This window comes from Protopterus annectens, chromosome 13.part0 (assembly GCF_019279795.1).
Source record: "Protopterus annectens isolate FY-2018-M chromosome 13.part0, PAN1.0, whole genome shotgun sequence".
In the NCBI taxonomy this organism is placed as follows: domain Eukaryota; kingdom Metazoa; phylum Chordata; order Ceratodontiformes; family Protopteridae; genus Protopterus; species Protopterus annectens.
This window is the reverse complement of record NC_056747.1, coordinates 270,628,192-270,652,889: the sequence shown is the minus strand read 5'-3', so window position 1 is coordinate 270,652,889 and position 24,698 is coordinate 270,628,192.

Genomic DNA, 24,698 nt, shown 5'->3' with positions numbered 1-24,698 from the left:
CACACTGTACCTCATAATATAACTGTGTAGGAAAGCATGTATATGTGTGTGTCAGGTCACTAAAGGTGGAATAGGGCAATATTCTAGATATGTCCAGGCACACCAGCATGTGGTCAACACATGGCCAGAGTCTGTGCAGAAAGAGTTGGATAGCATAGTGCAAATCATCAACCCAGAATCCAGGCGTATGTGTACAAACAGTTAGTCAGTGTTAACAAACATTCCCTCCACAGGTATACCATGTAAGAGGTGTATACTGCAGGTTAAACCAGTTCATGTGTAATGATGTTGACAGCCATATCAGTGTCCTATACAGGTCTATAGGGTAGTGTAGTAAGACTTGTAAGGTACGCATAACAGCACTGACTAGGAAAGTACTGCTGAATACAGGAATGTACTACTTGTTAATTGACATCTTTCTCTCCCCCCACATTATCTCCAACAATAATCACCATACCCACCCCAACTGGTATGTACTGACTGTGATAATGGCCAATCGTTTGATAAATATTCTAATGGTTCCCATGCATGTGCCACATTGAATTATTCCAACATTGTTGGCATGGTGCCATCAACGTACCTGCATGCTGTTCTTATTTCCACTCTGGTCCAATATATGCATGTGTTCTGTTTGTTATGCAATTGTTCCATATCTGGTGTCTGGGTTAATAGGAATATCTATGCATGCTGTTATACCTAATGCTGGAATGTGTTTACTATGACTAACCCATATATGATGATGAAATCTAAACACTATAGCACACTTAGGAAGGCCGGTCCTAGCGGACCCACCTGTCCCACCTCAACTGGCCGAGGCACTGGGCACCAGCATGTCTGGGACCCAACCCCACAACTCCCTGTCCATTTGTCCTGCACCACCTTCAGGTGGAACCCCCCCAGGAGTGGGCGGGGACAGGCACCTGTCACCCATGCCCAGGTCAGGTTTGTGGTGTGTAGAGCGATCAACGTCCAGGTTGTTGATCTTCTATGCCAGCTTGAGGGCCGCATGTCACAGTTAGAGAGTCAGCCTGGCTCTGCCGCTCAGCCCCCAGCACAGCCACCTTTGGGGCTGTGAAGGTGCAGTGGTGACTGCCCATGGGTGGGGACCTCAGTCCCACTGTTACCACTAGGGGGCTTGTGGGCTTCCGATATCCCAGCACCCCTCCCCATCAAGGTGTTTACCCCCACATTTCATATACTGCCCTTGTATGCATCTTGTGTGTCTTTATGTTAACCTACCCAACCTCCCTCCCCAAATATACCTACTACCCCTCCCCAACATCCCACTCTCACTTGAAAAAAATAAAAGGGCAATCTGTTCCCACAAAAAAATCTCGCTCCATACATAGCTGTCCATTTTGCATGCGTGTCCACTGGATACATGTAATCTGGTCTAACTGGCATCACAATGAATATATGTTGTCCTTACCCCTCTCCCAGAGGTTTGAGGGTCCAAATGTACCTGCAAATATAGTGTATATGCACAGCTGTTGCTGCAGAAGAAATGGGCAGCTATGGACTTTTCCTATACCCTTCCTGCACATGCCTAGCTATTTTCCCTACTGTCTTTCCCTCTTTGTGCCCCATTTTTCACCACTTTCCTATCAACCCCTTTTTCTTTTCTTTCAAAGGAATTTGCGCATGGAATAAGCGGCAGTAATCATTGTTAAGCAGTGGTAAGAGGGTTTGCACGGGTTTGCACAAGGGTAAGCTATGCCTACACAGGCTGAAAAATCTGAAGCTGATTGTAAGAAAACATAAGCGGAGGTTGGCATTGCTTACCGTCACGCAAATCCATGCAAACCCGCTTACAACTGCTCAAAACTGCCTTAATCACACTGTATCAAATGGCCCTTGTTCTGCCTAGCAACAAAATAAGCAGTATCTGACAGGATCAAACCCAGGACCCTGCACACCATAGCCAAAGTGATTTACCACTAAGCCATCTCAGATATACATATCCTTGATGTATTCACAAACATATCATCCAGCCCAGTCATTCAACAGTACAGTGAATGTATTCCAACATGTAGATGTATGTGTGTGAGTAAATATCTTAATGTCTAAACGGTTACAACATATTAATATATGTATGTATGTGTGTGTGTGTGTGTGTGTGTGTGTGTATACATATATATATATATATATATATATATATATATATATATATATATATATATATATTTATGAACATATAAACATGCAAATGCCTACATCTATAGATATATATGTCCACATCTACATGTCTAAGTATATACGGCAGGTTTTATATATATATATATATATATATATATATATATATATATATAAGTGCCAATAGATATATATATATATATATATATATATATATATATATATATATATATATATATATATATGTTTACACACACACAGGTATATACGGACATACATCTGTAGATAATGGGGAAATAAAACATATATGTCCTCATGCAACGTTAATGGGGTTGAGAGGCCCCACACAATATACATCTGGTATGAATAGGTATACCCCCCAGCAAAGCACAACCCCCCCTTTAATACTGTACCAAGTGTTGCAGATCCCATAACCAGGACCAGACATGACATGGCCATCCCTAGAATACATATACACAGACACATATATGCAGATACAGGTACAAATATATATATATATATATATATATGTATATATATATATATATATATATATATATATATATATATATATATATGTATATATATATTTATATATATATATATATATATACCTACCTACACATACACACACAGAGAATTGTACAGTAATATACATATGTAGTATGTGCACACAATATGGAGCAACCAGTATTCCTACAGTCACCACCTTACCAAATGGAAACTGTATGAGCCACCCATATGAATGACATTCATAGCCTGCAACATATACCCACAGACGTATCAAAGGGTATAACACCACACACAGGTGTGCATAAATGAATGTGAACGCTTTATTGGTGTACTATGACAGTTGTATATGCCATGGCATATAGCTGTCTAGACACTGACATCCATATGAACAGTGTAATGCAACTGTGAAACAGTTATACTAAGACAGTAGTCTGGAAAGGTTGACATATGTTGCTTTCCAGGCCGAGGCCTACAAGTAGTACATTAGTAATGACAGATTGGGCCACAGCATACCAGACAATCAACAGTATATCATGCAGCTGTATAGGTCAGCACCCTCTATCTACACTCTGTACACAATCCCTACGGGGGATGGACCCCAGTTGACACAATGGGATGTATCTGTTACATAACAAGGCATACCTGACACCATCACAATCAGACTGACAAACAGAACATCCCATATGGCAGGAGGCAGTAGACTTGCATTTACCCAGGGTGGATTGTATTGTAAAGTACATCCAGATACCTTAAGGCAGCCTTTCCCAGATACCCACACATGTTGTAACAGCCTAGGTTAGTCATGGTGCACCCCCCCCTACACTCACTAATATTGGGCCATATACCACTGTTACATACACTGGCCTCTGGAGTGCATTAGGGCACACATGTATTGTGTAGATGAAATCCACACATATATGGCCCCAACCTTCCAGTATGTGTGGGGGACACAACAGCAGTGGAGTGATGGCAGGCATGACATACACACAGCCCACTACATAACAATCCCTAACAGCAGGTCATATGTGCAAAGCCTGGTATGTAGGTGGAGGACAGTGGCTGGAACACAGGCACATATGTGTAAAACTGTTGTCATACAGTAAGCAAGATATGTATATGTGTACATATCTATATGGATGTATGTATACTTATTTATACATATATGTTCACCATATGTCCTGCACATGGAGTGAACTCTTACCTCAGCCCCAGTAGTCCCAACCTCTCAGTGCAAGGGGCTGTCATGTATGTAGTGCAGGTATATTTGTAGATTATTGCTACTGTAATATAGATTGTCTTCACAGAAACCGTGTATGTGGGAGGCCACATCTGCTGTTAACATGTGCGCCATTGGCTGCTTACAGACATCCTAAGGTCATCATAGTACAGTACCACTGCTAGCACAGTAATGCCCTTATGGACTACAGCTGTGATATGGCCAATATATGTAGACAGTCTGACACACTTGGATCAGTCCAAGGGTATACACAGAACCCCTACATGCAAGACATGTGGACCAGGCCTGTCAATGTGGATGTTAACAGCCATGTAGATGGGTATAACACACACATACTGGTATACATTTACCCCCATAGGTTATGCATTCATACACCCCCTGTCTGTCCTGACACATAATAACTGCTAGTACAGAGGTGCCATGGCAACATACTATCCACTAGTTAGTGACATACATCTGAACAGCATCCTACTGCTTTGTCTGATGGACATGACTGTTATGGTGGCCAGGCATCAGTACATCTGGCAAGTATCTGGACATGACATCTCACTGGATAAGTACAGTAAGCTGCTAGGCATGTAACACAGCACAGTGCAGGCTACAGGCAGACTGACCAAACACTGGGCTACATCTCCTATGTGTGAATACACATGTACCTGCATAGATAGCAGGCTCTACAGGCATGTCACATCACAGAGTAACAGACACCTGTGTGAAAGTGCATAACCACAACCAATATGAACACAGCTACATATGGTAAGCTAGCGTATTATTACAGTATATGCACTATCTGATGTACACCATCCTCATATGGGCCACTCACACAACAATCCTACATATACTGGGCCACTACACAGTGTGGTCCGATGGCTGTCCGTGGTTTAGGACATGTTTGTGTTCGCCCCTACAAACGTAATCTAATAGGGTGTCATACAGTGGAGCAGCATGTAACATCAGATAGAACAGGACCAAGAACAATGACATCTACCACAGTCTCTACACAGGCCAAGGTACATATGCACTATACACACACTGTCGACAATTACCAGACTTACACATACCTCAGTACTGTACACACAACCACAGAATGGCCAGGCTATGTCCTCAAATATAACCCCTACTATACATCACATGTGTAACAGTCTGATATCTCACTGGCTTATCAGGTATGCTGTCACTGAATATGGTGTACAGAACATATGCACCCCCTACTGCATGACATATGTACAAAGGTTGACAGGGTTGTGGCTGGAGACACCAACACAGGCCTAATATTGACATGTCGCTGTGATGACCTCATACATTTCTTGTTGTAACAGGGTTTAATGCAACATATGTCATATGAGGGATATGACGTCAGTAACTCTCCCGGCTGTCACCATCTACTGACTGCAGTCCTCACACTACCTTCTGCAGTTGAGAGATAGGTGCTCTGTGGGTAACACAAGGTACACAAGGCATCACATACTGCCCAGTCTGCAGATGATCCTACAGATGGGGATTTCTCATAAACATAACACTGACATGACAAGTATTAAAGCATGTAGGACAGCCATATTCCACACACACCCTGTTAAACCAATAGTACCCCAACTGCAGTATAGCAGCTCTTACAGTCTGTAGTCAGGACAGGTACATTCCCCTCCTGTGTGTTGGCCTGTTTCCACAGTGTATGTTGTCAGAGGTAAGTCTCCAATCCATCTGTGATGCTGTTTGCCAAACAACAGATCTAGTTCCTGCTCACAGTGAATGAAAACGCCCAACACCAACAAGATGTTCCTAGATATTGGAGTGTGTTTCCATGCAATTGGCTATGGAAATGTTACCATAGCTGTTCCACATACAATCAGCTAGAGGAGGGCTGTAATTTGTGCAGAGGCCATCAGCTGATCATGAGCATCACTGACAATACACATGCTGCTGCCTAAGCAAAGCAGGTGTAAGTCTCCACATCCACCAAAGAGGGAGTGAGAGAGGGGATAGAGGCAAAGAGAAGTCTGGGTGGGTTGGGAGAGTAAAAGGTAAGCATGTTTGTGTCACACACCTACCAGTCCACAGTATCGAACCCATGACTGACTATGTACTGATATCACATCTGTTATCCCTGCACGGTGGATATTGTGATTTATGCTAGGGGCACCATATAAGAAATATTAAAAAAACACTCAACATTGGGTCCAGTTGTTACGCACTCACAACCACCTCCACACAGGACATGAATGACAAACATCAACACATTAAGACACACATGCACACACCTGTCACATCTGGGATTAGAACCCCTACCTAACTAGTTATTACACTAAAGCACTATGCCATTACAGAATGTGCCATGGAGATTACTGGAGTACTCTTTCCTCAAAGGTTTATTTCACAGTGAGTGGCAGCAGGACTGCCAAAGTAGAACAAATGAATTGTTGTGAGTGTGACTAGCCAAACATGCATTGCTCTCTACACAGGCACAGGAACAGACACAAAAGCATCCACAACTGCCATGAGTGGAATAGAACCCCTACAAGAGTTCCATATCACACTACAGCATTACGCTGTTATAGCATGCACCACAAATATTACTGGAGTACTCTTTCTCCATAGGTATACTTCACAGTGATTGACATCAGCAGGATTTCCAAAGTAGGGCATTTGAATTGTACTGAGTGTAACTAACCTAAATTGCCCTAATCAGTCTGTATGCATTCACCGCTGGTCTGGCCAGAACAAAAATAATCTGCCTTTGCAGGTCATGAACCTAGGACCCTGTACACTATAGTCACAGTAATTAACCACTAAGTCATCACAACAGTACATGGGACTATGGTTATACCAAAGGAATCCCACCATAGCCTAATCAAACTGAACATGTGAAAGGAATGTATATACAGTTGTCCATGAAATGTAAAAGACCTCTCCAAGGCCAACTTCATGTTACTCAAGACAGAAATTACAATGTTTGTGACACCCATGGAGACAGGATCTGACAGTTCAACTGATGAATCCTGCACTATGGCACTGTATGAGCACAGCCACTTGTGCATGATTCCTGACATCCCTCATAGAACCACGACGCTCACCTCCCAAGTAATCCAGCCAGTCTGGTGGTCTCCTGCCATTAACAGAGTATACAACAGATAGTAGATACAGTTGAAGAAAAAAGGATAATCCAAGGATGCAAACAACTCCCTTACCAGCCCCAGTAAGACGGTGAGATCCCTCATGGAATCCTTCAAAGCTGATTATGTAACTAAAATCACCATAAATTCCACAGACAACCACACAGCATTCTATAGTTATATCAATTCTAACTGGCAATGCTCAGAAGTGCTCTAAGCTGCAACAGAATGGCATTAAATAGACTACTGCCACGGAATGTGCCAATATTCTGGCAGATTGATTTATTGCCACATTCACCCCCTCACACCCCCAAAAGGGCCCATGTTATTAAGTAAAGGGTTCTGTTGCCCAGTAATCACGGCCACACAGCCAGACAACACACTTCCCACAACTAAGAATACAGCATCCATGGGACCAGATGATATCCTGGGCTGTATACTACATGAACTACAAAATGGAATGGCAAATCACCTAACTGTAATGTGTAATCATAGCCTCGCATCAGGCCTAGTGCCCACTGAGTGCAGTTATCCCACTCCACTAGGGGGGAATCCACCTGTGCTCCCTGGAACTACCGTCACATCAGTCTGACGTGCCTGATCTGCATGGCCATGGAATGCATTATCAGGGATATTTTGAATGCAGACATTGGCAACCCTCAAACACTGGACCCCACACAGATTGGGCTCATGGAGGCCCAGTCTTGTCTCCTGAAACTGATTGACTGCTTTGACTCAGTCTGCATCGCTGTTGAAGAGGGTAAGGCATTCCACAAAGCCTATGTGGACCTCGCCAAGCCCTTCAACACCATCCCCCAGTCTGGAAACATAGATTAACATACTATTCCAGCCATACATTCCTATGCCACTCGCTGCTTTGCCATATGGCTTACTGACAGAACCCAAACTGTAGATGTAAGTGACTCCAACTCCATCCCCAGACAAGTGACAAGTGGAGTACCTCAGGGTTCAGTCCTGGGACCACTGTTGTTAGTCATCTACATCTCTGAAGTACAGGCCAACAGTATGGGACTCTAGCTAACAAAGGTAACAGATGACTGCAATATGGGAGACATTATGAGCCTGATTGCACTGCATGATATGTTACTGATAGCAGCCTGACATCATACAGATGGGATGGAATACTGTTAACAACTTGTGCCCTTGCAGTGTAAGGTCCTGGTTATGGGATCTGCAACAGTTGGTAGTGTATTGCAGGGCAGACGTGTTTGGCTGTGGGTTGGAATACCTATTCATGCATGACTTATGTTGTTTGTGCCTGTCAACCCTATTAATGGAGCATGTAGACATGCATGTTTCTGCTATGTTCTCACTTTATCTACATATGTATATCCGTATATATCTATATAGCTATATATATATATCTGCTTACATATATATGTGTGTGTATGTATATATATATATATATATATATATATATATATATATATATATATATATATATATTTACATATATCAATATGTTGTATCTGTTTAGACATTAATATATTTTCACACACATACATCTACATGTTGAAATACATTCTCTGTACTGTTGTATGACTGGGCTGGATGATATGTTTGTGAATACAGCAGGGTTATGTATATCTGAAATGGCTTAGAGGTAAATCACTTGGGCTATGGTGGGCATGGTCCTGGGTTCGAGCCTAGCAAAGGTTGTTTATTTTGTTGCTAGGCAGAACAAGGGCCGATGGATACAGAGTGATTAAGGCACTTTAAAGCAGTTGTACTTGGGTTTGCACAGGTTTGCACGGAGGTAAGCACTGCTAAAGTCTGGTTACAGTTTCTTATACTCAGCTGCTGAATTTCTTAACCTGTGTAATCATTGCTTAGTTCCACGCAAACCTGTTTACAACTGCTTTAAAGTGCCTTAATCACTGTGTATCCAATGGGCAGTGTTCTGCCCAGCAACAAAATAAACAGCTTTGTGGGGCTCATATTGAGGACCCTGCACACTATAGACAAAGTGATTACCACTAAGCCATGACCGATACAAGGAGATTTGAAGTTTGCAGAAACATATCATCCACTCCAGTCATGCAACAGTACAGAGAATGTATACCAACATCTAGATGTATGTGTGTGTACCTATATTAATATCTAAACAGATACAACATATCTAGATATGTAGATATAGATATTAATTTCTTAAACTATATACATATATATATATATATATATATATATATATATATATTAGTATATATGCACATATATACATGCATATGCCTACATCGACACATATATGTGTCTACACCTATATGTCTACATATACACAGCACTTTACATATGTGTACACAGATATATATCTATGTAGGTGTATACGGACATAGTTTTATATATATATATATTAACAGATGTGTAAATCTATATAAGTATATATTGCCATACATTTGTAGATAGCAGTGGCAGATTAACAAATACACATATTTCTACATGCACCATTAATGGGGTTTAGAGGCCCCACACACTATACGTCTTGTACGAATAGGCATCCCCCCCACAGCCAAACAAGTGGCTGGCCTTGATGTCACATGTATGGGTATGGCTTTGCACCCTAGCCTCTCAGCTAATTTACATCTGTTATCCCTGTATGGGTGACATTGTGATAAATAGTAGGGCCACCATAAAATAAATAAGCAAAACCCCCTCCACATTGCCCACAGGTGTCACACACTCACAACCACCTCTACAAAAGATATGACTTACAAACACCCACACACACACACACACACACACACACACACACACATACACACATACACCTGTTATGTCTGGAAGTTGAACCCCTACCTAACTAGTTTATTACACTACAGCACTATGCAGTTATAGTACATGCCGCAGATATTACTGGAGTACTTTTTCCCCACATTGAATGACATCAGCAGATTACCAAAGAAGGCCATTTCAGCTGTACATTGAGTGACTAGCCTAAAATGCATTGCTCTCTACACAGACAGTGAGACATGCACAAAACATCCACAACTGATGAGTGGGTATAGAACCCCTGACCAAGGTCTATGTCACACTACAGCATGGAGGTGTTATAGGTCGTACCACAAGGATTACTAGAGAAGTCCTTCCCCAAAGGTGTATTTCACAATGAATGACATCAGCAAGATTGCCAAAGTAAGGCATTTGAAATGTACTGTGAGCGAGTAGCCTATAATGCATTCCTCCATGCACAGACATTGGAACACACACAAAACATCCAGAACTGCCATGGGTGGAGATGGAAACCTACCACAGTTCTAGATCACACTGCAGCTGTACACAGTCACAGGATGCACTACAATCTTCCCAGAGGTGTATTTCTAGGTGGGTGACATCAGCAGCCTTGCCAAAGTTGAGTATATGAATTCTAAGTTGTGTGAGTACCCTAAAAAGCATTGTTCTCTACTCAGTCTAAGACAAAGAGAGACACATGTAGACACAGATTCACTCTCTGACACACACACACACACACACACACACACACACACACACACACACACTTGCCAAGTCTGGGGTTGGAACATCTACCTAACCACTTTATCACACTACAGCAGTACACAGTTACAGGGCGCACTATGGAGATTATTGGGTTATGACTTTCCCAGAGGTGTATTTCTAGGTGAGTGACATCAGCAGCCTTGCCAAAGTTGAGTATAGGAGTTGTTTGGAGTGTGTGTAGCCTAAAAAGCATTGCTCTCTACTCAAGTCAGACACACACACACACACACACACACACACACACACACACACACACACACACACACACACACACACACACACACATTCACATACACAGTTGCCAAGTCTGAGGTTAGAACACCTACCTAATTACTTTATCACACGACAGCTGTATGCAGTTACAGGATGCGCTACAGGGATTACTAGGCTATTACTTTCCCACAGTTGTATTTCAAGGTGAGTGACATCAGGAGCCTTGCCAAAGTTGAGTATATGAATTGTACAGAGTGTGAGTGGCCTAAAAAGCATTGCTCTCTACTCAGTCAGACACACACACACACACACACACACACACACACACACACACACACACACACACACACACACTTGCCAGGTCTGATGTTAGAACACCTACCTAACTGCTTTATCACACCATAGCAGTACGCAGTTACAAGTCGTGCTATGAAGATTACTGAGCTATGATATTCTCAGAGGTGTATTGCTAGGTGAGTGACATCAGCAGCCTTGCCAAAGGTGAGTATATGAATTGTACAGAGTGTGAGTAGCCTAAAAAGCATTTCTCTATACACAGTCAGAGACAGAGAGACATGCACACAAACTCACACAGTTGCCAAGTCTGGGGTTATAACTACTACCTAACTAGTTTATCACTACAGCAGTACACAGTTATGGGATGTGCCATGGGGATTACTGAGCTATAGCTCTGTCAAAGGTGCATTTCACATTGGATGACCTCAGCAGGCTTGTCATGACACTGCTATGGGGAGGGCGGTTTGTGCATGGGCCATAATCCATTCATGTAGGGGTTGTCATGCCACATGCAGGCACACACGGGGTCATATGCCACAGGTACATGTATACAACTACTAGATGACTACTTCCTTGTACAGTCATGTTGCACAGCTGGCATGTGCACCATATAGCCTGTTATGCTGACAGATACTGGTGGCTAGTATCTGCAGTGAGTGACACCTGCACCTCATGTGTTTGGGGCCCTTTGGCTGTGTGCTGGGTGGGACAGGCCCAGATGGCTCCTTGTCATGGTCACCCTCCTCCACACATTTATGTCTATCTACCTTTGGCTTATTATAGTGTGTTGTCCTTACATATATGTCTGTATTCCCATCCACTGTCTGTGCAAGGCAGGAGTGGTGCATACTGACATGTGTCTGCAATAAGTACTGCAACTGCTAGATATGTCTGGTCCACTGGTGTTTGCAGACATGGCCTTCATGTGTTTGTGTGTGAGCATACCCAGCATGACCTTTCAGTATGTTGTTGACTAACATTGCCTTCATTCATCTAAGTGTGTGAGCATGCCCAGTATGGCCATCTATATTGCATGTGTAAATCAAGTCCAGGTAGTTTGAACTGCGGTGCTGACCTTTGTGTTGTACAGCAACAGGTAGCATGCTGTGTCTGCAGGGTATATATCGGTCATTTGGCATTGACTGTTGCTACATTTCTGCATAGCGGGGGGGGGCACCTGACTGCCTCTATATTTCTACACAGGGGTGGGGGGGCACACCTGATTGTTACTATAACTGTAAGTAGGATGGTGGGGAAGCACACCTGACATGTTTACTCAGTTGCTAGGACTGTACTGGTATGTCGGGTACACCATTTTAGTCTGTGGATGTACCTATCATGCTGGCTAGAAGCATACCAATGTACTACAGATCTTAGCTTTCACTACCTACATATTAGTTTCTGACTTCCTAGACTTTACAACTTACATCCAACTGCCTGGCCTGCTGTAGTCTGTCTGTGTAGGCCTGGAGGAGGGGTTACCCATAGAGCTTATTCAAAGGCCATAGTACAGAATTTCTTTGTGTTTGTCTACACCTATCATGCTGGCTGTGACTGTTGTTGGGTATGTGCCCTCCCAACTGGCATGTGTGAGTCACTTACCTTGTGGGTGTCCCCGTATTGAGGGTGGTGCTGCATGGCTGCCTATGTCAGATGCACATAGTACACACCCTATACATGGTTGAGCACAGGTAGTGTCATGTTTGGCGTCCCTTTTATTGTATGTGCAAGTCGGAGAGAGGTGTCATTCCCTGGGTCCCTACTGTGCCAGTGCATGTGCTATGCATTGCCTCTTTGCCAAGGCCAGGGCATACTGGGCATGCCTCCTTCTGCCTACTGGGGCAGGCTCAGGTTGTTTCTCCTCTGAGTCACTCTGTGCCTGTGCAAGCCTTGGCACTGGTGGGGGGGATGTGTGGCCCTGCCCCATGCTGTTCCTGCTGCAGCTTTTTCCTCAGGATCATATTGTGTAGCATGGCACATACAAGGACAATATGGGTACATGTAGTTGGTGAGTACTGCAAGGCTCCACCAGATGTGTCCAGGCACCGGAACTGTGACTTGAGCATCCCAAACACATGCTCTGTTATGATCCGTGTTTGTGCATGTGCCTCATTATGGAGTTCTTGTTCGGGTGTGTGTGCATTTCTGATGGGTGTCATCAGCCATGGCTCCAGTGCGTATCCAGCATCCCCCACTAGGTGACCACGTGGGATGTCCCCACTGGCAAATGTCTGGTACAGCTGCATCAGATGCCAGAAGTGGGAATCATGGTAGCTTCCAGGGCTGCCAGCACACACATTCATTATTATGCCCTGGGCATCGCACATGACCTGGCAGTTGATGTAGGGGAAGCCCTTGCGGTTGATGTAGACCCTACCCCGCTCACCTGGTGGTGCTTTAATGCGTATGTGCGTGCAGTCTATTGCACCCAGTACCTCAGGGCATTCTGCTATTTGGTGGAAGAGACGCATACTGCTGGCCAATGCCTCATGGGTGAAGGGGAAATATATGTGCTCACCGACATGTGCTGACATGGCATCCAGGAACTGGTGGAGTACCCTGGATGCTGATAACTGTGAAATCCCCATCAAATCCCCAGTTGGCTTTTGGAAGGTACCTGTAGCTAGTATTCTTAGGCCTACACATACCTTGGTATCCACTAGGATGGGTTCCCCTCTGTTAGTTCTGTGTATGAGGCGTGGGTGGCACAGCTCAACAATTTGCTGTAGGAGGTCCCTGTCCACCCTATAGCACTCCACTATCTCCAGCTCATGTAGTCCTTGGTAGGTTACCCTGGGTCTGTACACTCTTCTCCATCTCCTCACTGTGGGTTGCTCAGCAGCATTCACATCCTCACACCCTCAGCCTCTTGCACATGCTGGTTTATGATAGCAAAAGTAGCCCATAACATTTTTTCTCTTACTTTAGTTTTGTATAATTTCCCCATCTGTATACACCCGTGGAGCAGAGGTTTTGGGAAAAACAAGGGGGACAGGTGTTTGCTTAGTTTATAGTAGTGTGCTGGGCTGGGCTGCTGCTTGTGTACTTGGCTGTTTCTGATACATTTCACCTGTCAGCTAAGCTAGTTCTCCTTGATTACCTTCCTACTGCCATTTTCCCTTCCCATTGCATCCCTGTTTAAGCCTGAGCGCGCGCCTCGCTAACGGAGTGCTCAAATTTGCACAGAGCTGCTATTTCCTGGTTTAACTTCTTTTTTCTTCTTGTATGACCAGGTGCATGGTGCGCACACCCGCTTACACTTTCTAAAGAGTGCTAGACAGTTTGGGCACACCTCTAGCTTAGCTGTGCTAAGCTAGGAGCAGTCCCGAGCCACAGGGCTCCAATCCACTTACAGTATGCCTGACACCCCCCTCCCCCATGATGTCACCTATATCCTAGTCTTGCACCCAGCTATTCATGCTCTTACACTCTTGGGACCTGCCTCACACCCTGGGGAAAACTGGGATTCACTAACCTTTCGCTCATTTGCATAGGATTGCCTGCTAATACATAGTTACGTCTGACACTGAGCCTCCCCCTTTAGCAACCACTACTCACTGGCCAGGTTGTCCTCTGCCTGCCATTGACTTGCATGGCAGAATATTGATTTTAGACTGCTCATTTTATGTTTATTTTCTTATTTTCCCCCTGATCCCGTTTGCGCGCCACTGCCCTATGCTTAAACAGCCGAGATCGGCGAAAAAAAAAAGTTGTTTTATTTATTTTTTAAACAGTTTGCAATGCCAATGGCCTTCTACTTGGCCATTGGCATGCTTCCTCACTAATATGCAGCCTTTATTTGGAGCTGTCATAGCTCCATTTTGGAATTTGCAGAAATGTACGTGGTTAGTAACCGAGTACATTTCTGCAGATTGCACTTGTCTTGCACTGACTATTGCAAGCTTCCTGGATTGCAATATCACCTCATTTGCATGGATTTCTCCAGCAAATTAGGTGATTTGCATACCAGGGTTTAGTCCGTGCAATATTAGTGTTGGAGCTCTCGTGAACGCCCCTGCCAGCTGTTCCTGGATCGCACGGCAGACATATTGCCTGCGTGACCTACTGCACTCATCTTGCACTCCGTGCAGGCTTTTGATAATCCGGGGGCTACTCACTCTCTCTGGAGCTATGACCAACTTCTGTAAGCAATCTACAAGCCAAAAGGATCCATAGGTCATAGCCTATATACTTATACAGTATCACTGGCCTGGAACAACATTCCTCAAACCATTAGATCTATCACAAATAGTCTCGAATTAAAAAAAAAAGCTTTAAGAGAATGGCTCCTTAACTCCTGGCTCTGTCCTTGCCTTAACCTTGCCTAACCATGTGCTATCCTTCTCCCTCTTTTCTAATCTTGCCTAATTGTTCACAAACCTTTTCTTTCCTCCCACCACTACTATAACTCTCACTATCTACCTACTTCCCTCACTTTCACCTCTCTACTATACATTCTTTCAATACTGTTACTTCATTTTCTTTCTTGCACCTCTCATTATGCCCACATTCCTCCTTTATACTTACTATACCACCCTCCTTGTCTCCTCCAAGCTTATCTATTCATTCTAAACTGACTTTATTCTTTCAACTAACGTCAGCTTCTCTCATCTAACTATATACTGGCAATAGGAACCACAATTGTAAATTGCTTTGAAGTAACTATGTACTAATTTTTTTTTTTTATGAATTACTGTTATTTCTGTATTTTTTTACTTAGCTTGTATATGTTTTTCAACTTACTTTGAGTGTTTATTCTATAACTTTGAAAACAGTCAAAAAGTGCCTGTAGCGTAGAGTAAAACACCGAGGTAGTTTTCCAAGCTGAATTTTATTCCAAATACACACGAGAATTCACAGGTAAAAAGCACACATAAACGCCTTTGCAGTACACGTGTTTTCGTCTCCGTAATCAGACTTCCTCAGATGACCAGTGTTACTGTCAATTAAACCATTTATACATTAATTAAAAAAAAATCAACCAATACAAACTGAGCATGAAATTTAAAAAAAAACAATGACATTTCCACAGATCCAAATTTAATATATAACCTCATGAATATTGCACTTTTCCTATTTAAAAACATTCTAAACATAAAATAACACTCATAATACAATTCATTAAAATATTTAAAATATATAAATAAATAATTTCATTTATATTTAATGAGTGAAGAATAAATATATTATCATGCATATACAAGCTAAGTAAAAAAAACATATACAAGCTAAGTAAAAAAAATACGAGCACTCATAAAATCAACTAAGGCCAATTTTGAGAGAAAAATTGCCATGGATTCAAAGGACAATCATAAGACCTTTTTCAGCTATGTTAGGAACCTGGGTGGAAACTCCCAGATATGCTCAGAATTAGTCCAAAATGATACAAAAATCACTGAACCCACAGACATTGCCAACATACTGGCAGACAGGTTCAGTGCAAACTTCACCCCTCTCCCCTAAAGGAGAGATAACTATCCCAGCCGAAAGTGTAGCCTCCCGGACATCTCAAATGCAGGTGAAAGCTACTCTCTAAAGCTAAAACACAGCATCAATGGGACCGGATGGTGTCCCGGCTGTGTGCTACACGAGCTAAATGAGGAATTAAACCCGCACATAAGGCAGCTGTTTAATCTCAGCCTTACCACAGGATACGTGCCCAAGGAGTGGCGTGCGGCAACTGTGGTCCCACTCCACAAAGGCGCCTCACGGACCCTGGTAATTACGCCCCATAAGCTTAACAAGTCTAGTCTGCAAAGCTATGGAGAGGATCATAATGGAGCTCATAAACAAAGATATAGGGACTTGCAGACATTGGACCCGACCCAGTTTGGCTTTGTCAAGGGAAGATCATGCCTTTTGAACTTGGTCGACTTCTTGAAACAGTCACCAAGGCCATTGATGAGGAAAGGCAGTCCATACAGCCTACCTTGACCTTGCAAAGGCTTTCGACACAATACCCCACTCGGGTATTGTAGAAAAACTTACCAGCTTAAATGTAAACCCATATGTCACAAGATGGGTTGCAAACTGGCTTAAGGACAGAACCCACAGGGTTAGAGTTGCTGGCGCTGTGTCAGACTCCAAGCTGGTCACAAGTGGTGTCCCACAGGGCTCGGTCCTTGGCCCCTATTGTTTGGCATCTACTTCTCAGAAGTACAGGCCAACATGGGAGGACTTTGGCTGACAAAGTTTGCAGACGACTGCAAACTGGGCCATAGTGGAAAGTGCATCAGACACGGATATCCTTCAGAAGGGACTCACGGAAACAGATAGCTGGTGCCAGAGCCATGGCCTGAAGTTAAACGCCAAAAATGTATAGTCATACCCTTCGGAAAAACAAGGTAACCCCAAGATACCATATAGGTGGCAATCCACTAAGCACAGAAGAGGTTATCAGGGACCTGGGGACCCAGGTTGACAGTGGCCTTTCTTTGACACTCATATTGCTAAAGTGGTTAGAAAGACCTTCTACATTGCCCACCTGATCATGAAGGGATTCACATCCAGATCTAGTGAGGTCATTGTTCCCTGTACTCTTCACTTATCAGACCAATGATCGAGTACAATGCCCCATTCGGGATGTATCTCACCCGACATCTGCAGCAATTGGAGAGACCCCAAAGTTCCTCACCAAAAGGATAAAGGGACTCCAAAATCTGTCATATGCTGCCAGATTGAAGAAACTCCAGCTCTATTCAGTCGCATACCGTCTGCTCAGAGGTGACATGTGCCTGACATACAAGGCCATGTCCAACCCGAATTAATGGACATGCTCCACCTCAAAAAATCCAAATCCACCAAAACCACTAGAGCAAGCGACTTAAACCTTAGCACGGATATGAATAGGACGTGCTGGAGGGATAGATTTATCACTCAGAGACTCCCTATGCTATGGAATAAAATCCCGGTCCATGTGAGGCAGAGCACCTCGCTGACTCTGTTCAAGAGAAATCTAGACCTGTGGATGGGAGATCGTAGGTTTACCCCGGGAATCATATCTGTGTCACTGCTGGACAGAGGCACAACAAACTAATGGGCACAGTATTTTTTCATATAAGGGGTGGCGTAAGCCACAAAAATTTGGGCTAGGCTTATAAATGCCTTTGGGCAGATAGCCTAGTATAAACCTATGAACCTATGAACCTATGGACGCATTAAATTAATCAAATGCATTATAAAAAAGGAAGTATTGCCATCTACTGGCCAAAATTTTGATTGCAACCAAAGTTTATAAAGTTTTGCAGATCTTAGTTTCAAAAGTGGCAAAATAGACATATAATCATTCAGCCCAGGGAAGTTGCCTGCATCCAGGGTAACTTGCCACCACAGTTCCCTGAATTCTATCCTCTCTTCCCAAGGCCCCCCCACCCCATGTCATTCTTAATCTGTTCCAGAACAAGGAAAAATAATTCTGCTTTTGTACACGACTTAGTATGTTTATACAAAGCACTAGTTTCCTTCTTTACTGTGATGTTATATTTGTGTTCGTAGATCCTTCTCCTTAACATTCTTTTGGTTTTCCCAACATAGAAAGATTTACATTCTGAACAAACAGCCAAATAGACTATTCCTTTAGTCTCACAGTTATAATAGTCTCCACTTTCTATCCATCTTTTCCTGCACTCTAGGTAAATTTTACCCGTGTTCATAATGTTCACACATTGAGAGCAGTGCCCACACTTGTATGTCCCTAATCTTCTTTTGTTATGTATGGGTTTATTACTCCTATACTCAAGTATGTTCTTAAGGTTCTGTGAATTCTTATAAACTACCCTAAAAGGGAGGTTAGGTATTTTATCCAGGTCTGAAAGTGCCACAAATCTGTTCCACTCTTTTTTAAATATTTTTTGGTGGTATCATTCAAGGCATTATACTCCAAAATTATTGATTGTTTATAGGCAGTATTTTTATTATTTTTAATCGTCAGTGTTTCACTGCCATTAACCTGTTCCTTAAGTCCCTGAATGGATTTAAACCTAGTACCTCTTCCTTCTAAAACCTCCCCCTTAATTTTCTTTATAAATTCCAAGGGGTACCCTCTCTCGGTAAACATCTTTTCCAGCAAATTACACTCCATCCGGAAATCAGTATCCAGGCTTGTCATAAGACTCCCCCGTACAAATTGACCCTTTACAATGTTTTTCTTACAGTGTGGGGGGTGGGCACTCCGATAATGGAGAAAAGAATTACAAAACTTAGATTTCCTGAAAATCTTAGTTTCAAACTTATTATTCATTTTATACACCTCTACATCTAAATATTGTAGGCTTTCTTTAGAAACTTTATGTGTGAAATTCAGGAAATCGGTGGCACCTTTCATGTAATCCATAAATTCTACAAACTTCTCCTTACCTCCCATCCAAACAATAACTATATCATCTAGGAACCTTCGATAGAGGTTCCAACAGGAGGTGTATTCAGAGTTTAAAATATATCTTTCTTCCCATTTTGCCAATACTAAATTGGCATAAGTGGGGGCACATGCGGCCCCCATTGCCACTCCTTGAATTTGCTGTTAGAATTCCCCATTGAAACAAATAAAATTATACTTTAGTACCATATCCATTAAAGCCACACACAATATTTTATCATTATGAGTTAACTCCTGATCGTCAAAAACAATCGCCTCAAACATTTCCATGCCTGAGGAGTAAGGGATACAGGAAAATAGGTCAATAATGCCTATGGTTACAAATAGGAGATCTTCGTGATAAAGTTCATCTGATATTTCCCTCAAAAGATCCCATGAATCTTTTAGAATGACTTCCCTTTTTACCCACAAATGCTTTAATTTTATATCAGTATATTTAGCCAGTGGGTGGGTTTTTGACCCATCAGCCGAGACTATGGGTCTCAAAGGTGGGTCCCTCTCATTCTTATGAGTCTTTTTGGGATCCCAAAAATTGTTGGTACCTTAGGTTTGTCAACTTTCAAGTAGGAAAGAATTTTATAATCAATAAGTCCTTCATAAAACATATCATTTAAGCCTATATCAATTTTGTTATAGGCTATATTTACTTCGTTCTTAGATGCATTTGAATATCTACGCTCGTCTCTTAATATTAAATTCATTTTACCTTCATATTCAAAGTTATCCATGATTACCACCCCTCCTCCCTTATCTGGTTTCATGACTTGAATGTTAAGGTTAGATTTCAAATCATTCAATAATTCACGTTCTTTATTACTTAAATTAGATTTGTATTTAACCTTATTCTGTTCATTCCTAAGTTCATTTTCAGTAATCTTCTCCAGATTTTTTAATTGTGGATGGAGGAGTGGATTAAAAATAATTCTTCGTCTTAAACCTTGTTCTGTGTCCCAGTTACTAGGGAGTAACAAAAGACCAAAATTAACTTTTCTCAAAAATAGTTTAATGTCTAGCAATGACTTGGTAACATCTCCCTTTCTATATGGAATAAACTTTAAACCTTTGGACAATAAATCAAAATGTTCCTTCGCTAATGTTATATTACTAAAATTATGAATACAAAATTTGTTGTAAACATGTTTAACACCATCAACTAAAATGTCATTGGAAACCCTATTGGTGGGATGGGTATAGTTTAATATCTCCCCCTCCCCGCCAGTAAATGTGTTTGCTGATACCCTGGTTTGTTCATTAATCTTTCAGATCTACGCAAGGGGGGAAAATCCTGTTCACTAACAAAATCATCCCCTTCATGTTGGATATCACCATTAAAACTACCATCATGGTTAGTATAATTACTACTTTGTTTATTACCATAAATGTTCTTATTGTATCCTACAAAATGTGGCTTGGGATAACTAGTATCAGTCTTATATTCATGTATATCACACTCCAACTTTTTTAGTTTCCTATGTACTATATCACCACATTTATTGCCTATCTCACATCTTATATTAAAATATTTTTCCTTTTCCTCCTTAATAGTAAAAATCAAATCTTCTTTGATACACTGGTCAAGCTCATTAATCTCTTTCTGCAGTTCACCCTGACATCTAACATTTTCTTTAATAATCAATCTTAAAATATCAAGTCCACAGTTATTGAACACTTCAATCAATTCATTGTAAAATACAGTATCAACCTGTACATTGTTGGGAAATTTACAAACACGTAGTCCCTTAGGGGCTATTCCCCTACCAATGCATTCATTTATATAGTCATTCTCAATGTCCAAGGTTCTGTATATTAACATCAGTTTGCCCAGATTGTCACGTTTAATACTGTAGGAATCAGAGATAGTTGGCTGTTTGGCATTAAAATCATTTAATTTAAAAGAATATTTTCTATGCAGCCACTCTCTTGTTTCCTTAAGATTGTTAATATTGTTAACAGTACCTGCAGACGCCTTGGGAAAAGTTGGCATTTTCTGCCCAGCTATAATTTGTGTAGTACATCCACTCATAGAGGTGTTAGGAGCTTGGGCATCTCTAAAAGCAAGTGGTGTTGATTACGGATTAAATGTCAATTTATTTACTTCTCTGCAGTTGCTCGTTCCTATGTCCACACCGGAGGGCTCTCTCTCTGCATTACCATCACCCATTCTCGGCTGTTTGCTCCTTTCCGGTCCTTGAACCAATTGGTTCCGAATGTTACCACAGAGCCCTACAAGTGACTGACTCAGTGGCGTCAACAGGTCGATCAATTCTGTCAGCTGCCTGATAAGCTTCAGTGATTGGCCTACCTCGTCCTGCCTTTACCTTCAGGAAGGGCTTGTTTCTCCATCACGTCCCCACAAACGACAACAAGAAAAAGTACAGTGGAAAGGCACTTTAAAATCACAAAAAACAGTCAAAAAGTGCCTGTAGCGTAGAGTAAAACACCGAGATAGTTTTCCAAGCTGAATTTTATTCCAAATACAAACGAAACTTCACAGGTAAAAAGCACACATAAACGCCTTTGCAGTGCACGCGTTTTCTTCTCAGGCACTTTTTGACTGATTTCTTGGTGATTTTAGAGTGCCTTTCCACTGTATTTTTTTTTTTATTCTATAACTTTGTTTAGACTCCTGATGTGATTATGTGTATGGAACCTTTCTCCCTGGATCTCCACTAAAAAAGGGCCTCTGCCCAGTCAAACTTAGCCCAGTTAACAAATGTCAATTAAATAAATAACTACATTCCAGCTTGTTCCTCATGCGTTTTTCAAATAAATTTGTATTAATAAAAAATATTTAATTTCCAAAAAGCAGCAAAAATAACTATATACATGCTTGCAGAAATATTTATAATACACATTTTAAAAATCTTTGTGATGTTATGATATAATGCCTTCTATGCCAGGGAGAGTAAGACCGTGCATGAGTACATATGCCAGCATAGCTAGCTGGAGTTTTGTAAAGAATTTTATGTTATTTCACTATCATACTGATTTGTACAGATGTTTGAGTTAAAAATATATTTAAGTTACTTGTGTTAAAAATGTATTCACCAGTAGGTCCTGCTGGACAGAAATAATGCATGCATGTATATTGGGTTGTATTGTTGTAACTGATCAAATGTGTATGTTTTATCAGAGAACCCTGGAAGAGTGGAAAGTCGGAAATTGTGTTATAGCTTTCAGATGCTGCTACAGATCTTAGCAAAGCTCTGTGTGTGTATTCTACCACAGTCAGTTGACCAGAAATGATGTCATCCTGTAACCAGCATCTGGTTTCTTTGCAAGTCATGCAGCAGCAGCAGCACTTTAGAATCTGACAGGAAAGATTTCTGACAGGATATATATCTCACACATCCACACAGACAGAGAGAGAGAGAGAGACATCATCTGGCTTTTGGTAAGACACTTAGCACACATCAGCTTGCCTTGGTGTAATAAGTAGTCAGAGAACAGTGATTCTTTAGTCAGTCAGGGACATTTAGTGAGAATAGCATGTGTGAGAAACTATTCAACTTTATTAATTTTTTATATCTCTGTGGTTGAAACTCTGTTGTTTATTGTCTTCAGTATTCTCCTATTTTCTTTTTTATTTATCTTTAAATATTTTAATACCTTTCATTGTGGCTGGTCCTTTAGAGAATACTTTTAACATCTTGAGAGTACTTGTGCTATTTTTGGTGACATTGTAGCCAGTCCTGAACGCCTTGCTGCTTTGGTCACACCCTACCATTTATATTAGTATTCATGTTACACAGTATAACTGGGTACGCTTTGTAAGGGTCTTTAGGGTAGGTGGCTGACTGGCAGTATGTTTACCTCAGAGTTTGGGCAGAAAGGGGCACAGCTACTAAATCTGTGCCAGCTTTTCTCAGGTGTATATGTGTATGTGTGAAATTCAAATATCCAAGTGTGTGTGTGTGTGTGTGTGTGTGTGTGTGTGTGTGTGTGTGTGTGTGTGTGCGTGTGTGTGTGTGTGTGTGTGTGTGTGTGTGTGTGTGTGTGTGTGTGTGTGTGTGTGTGTGTGTGTGTGTGTGTCAGCTCCTAGGAACAGGGACACAGAGGTCCAAAGTGGTCAGTGTGTAGTTTTTTTGTAGGTCTGGAGAGAGAACAAGAGTTCAGCCCCAGGTCTGGAGCAATGCTTCTTGTTTGCTCTAAAGGGAAATTGTGCTTGGGGTAGGGAAGTGCATTCAGAAATACTGTGTGAATCCATCTTTGCTCTTAGTGATCGTCTCTCACCAGAATCATTGGTGTGGATTGAGTCTCCTTGATTACTGGATTGGAGTAGGTCCCTTAACAATATTATGAACAATTTTCTTTTTGCAATGCTACAAAATATCATTTCCATTGACAGTAATTGGTGGGACACAGTGAACATTAATGCTATGGAAAGACAGGGCCAAGCTAAAAAGCTCTGATTTCCAAGCAAAAAACAGCACCTCTGCCACAAGTTGACCCTCCCTCCAGAATAGAGAATGGGTCATAAGTTTCTTGCCTCTGTGGGGAATGAATGGGATGACTGAAAGGAGCTGGAGACCATCTGGATGGAGAGAAGGGGAGGGAAAAATCTGTCTCAAACTATTGGTGTCATTTCCCAGGACTTTGACAAAGGCTATACTCATCATATTGTCATCTCATGCTCATATTTTAACTAGCCCAAGTCATTCTTAAACTTTTTGATTCAAACTGAACCTTAATAAATCCTGTGTATGGATCAGAATAATGGATTCAGGGCTTGCTAATCTAGGTCTGTACAAGACTGCATAACTGGGGTATATTAATTATGTATTTTTTCATGGATGTTTATGTTTTTGCTAGTATTTTGTTTATTGAAGTGGGGAGGTTCAGTAGAGCTGTTAAATATATTACTACTTATAATGCATAAGGGTGAGCTGCTACTATGAGAACGTTAGCATTAAACACTTTAATGCAGTATGTTCCTCTTAATCCGTAGTTATTAAGTTTTGTCACTATACTGGCATAACCATATATTTTTTGTCTGGCTTCTTTTTGCATAGGCTTATCTTGTTGGCTAGTGAAAAATCTGTTTACATGAACAGTTACATCCTAATGCAGTATACAGAAAATGGTTTGGGAAAAACACCTACTGTGTTCATGAGTTCTTAACTCTGTTTCCCTCAAATGAACCACCATAGCCTGCATAAATGTATTGCCATTGGCTTGTGTACTATCTCAGAATAGCTTGTTCAGGCTGTAAGATTCTCAGCGTGTCAGTACTCAGTAGGACATACTGTCACTTCTTTAATTTATTAAATTTGCCATTATTGAGAATGTATGTAAGTCTTATTAACTT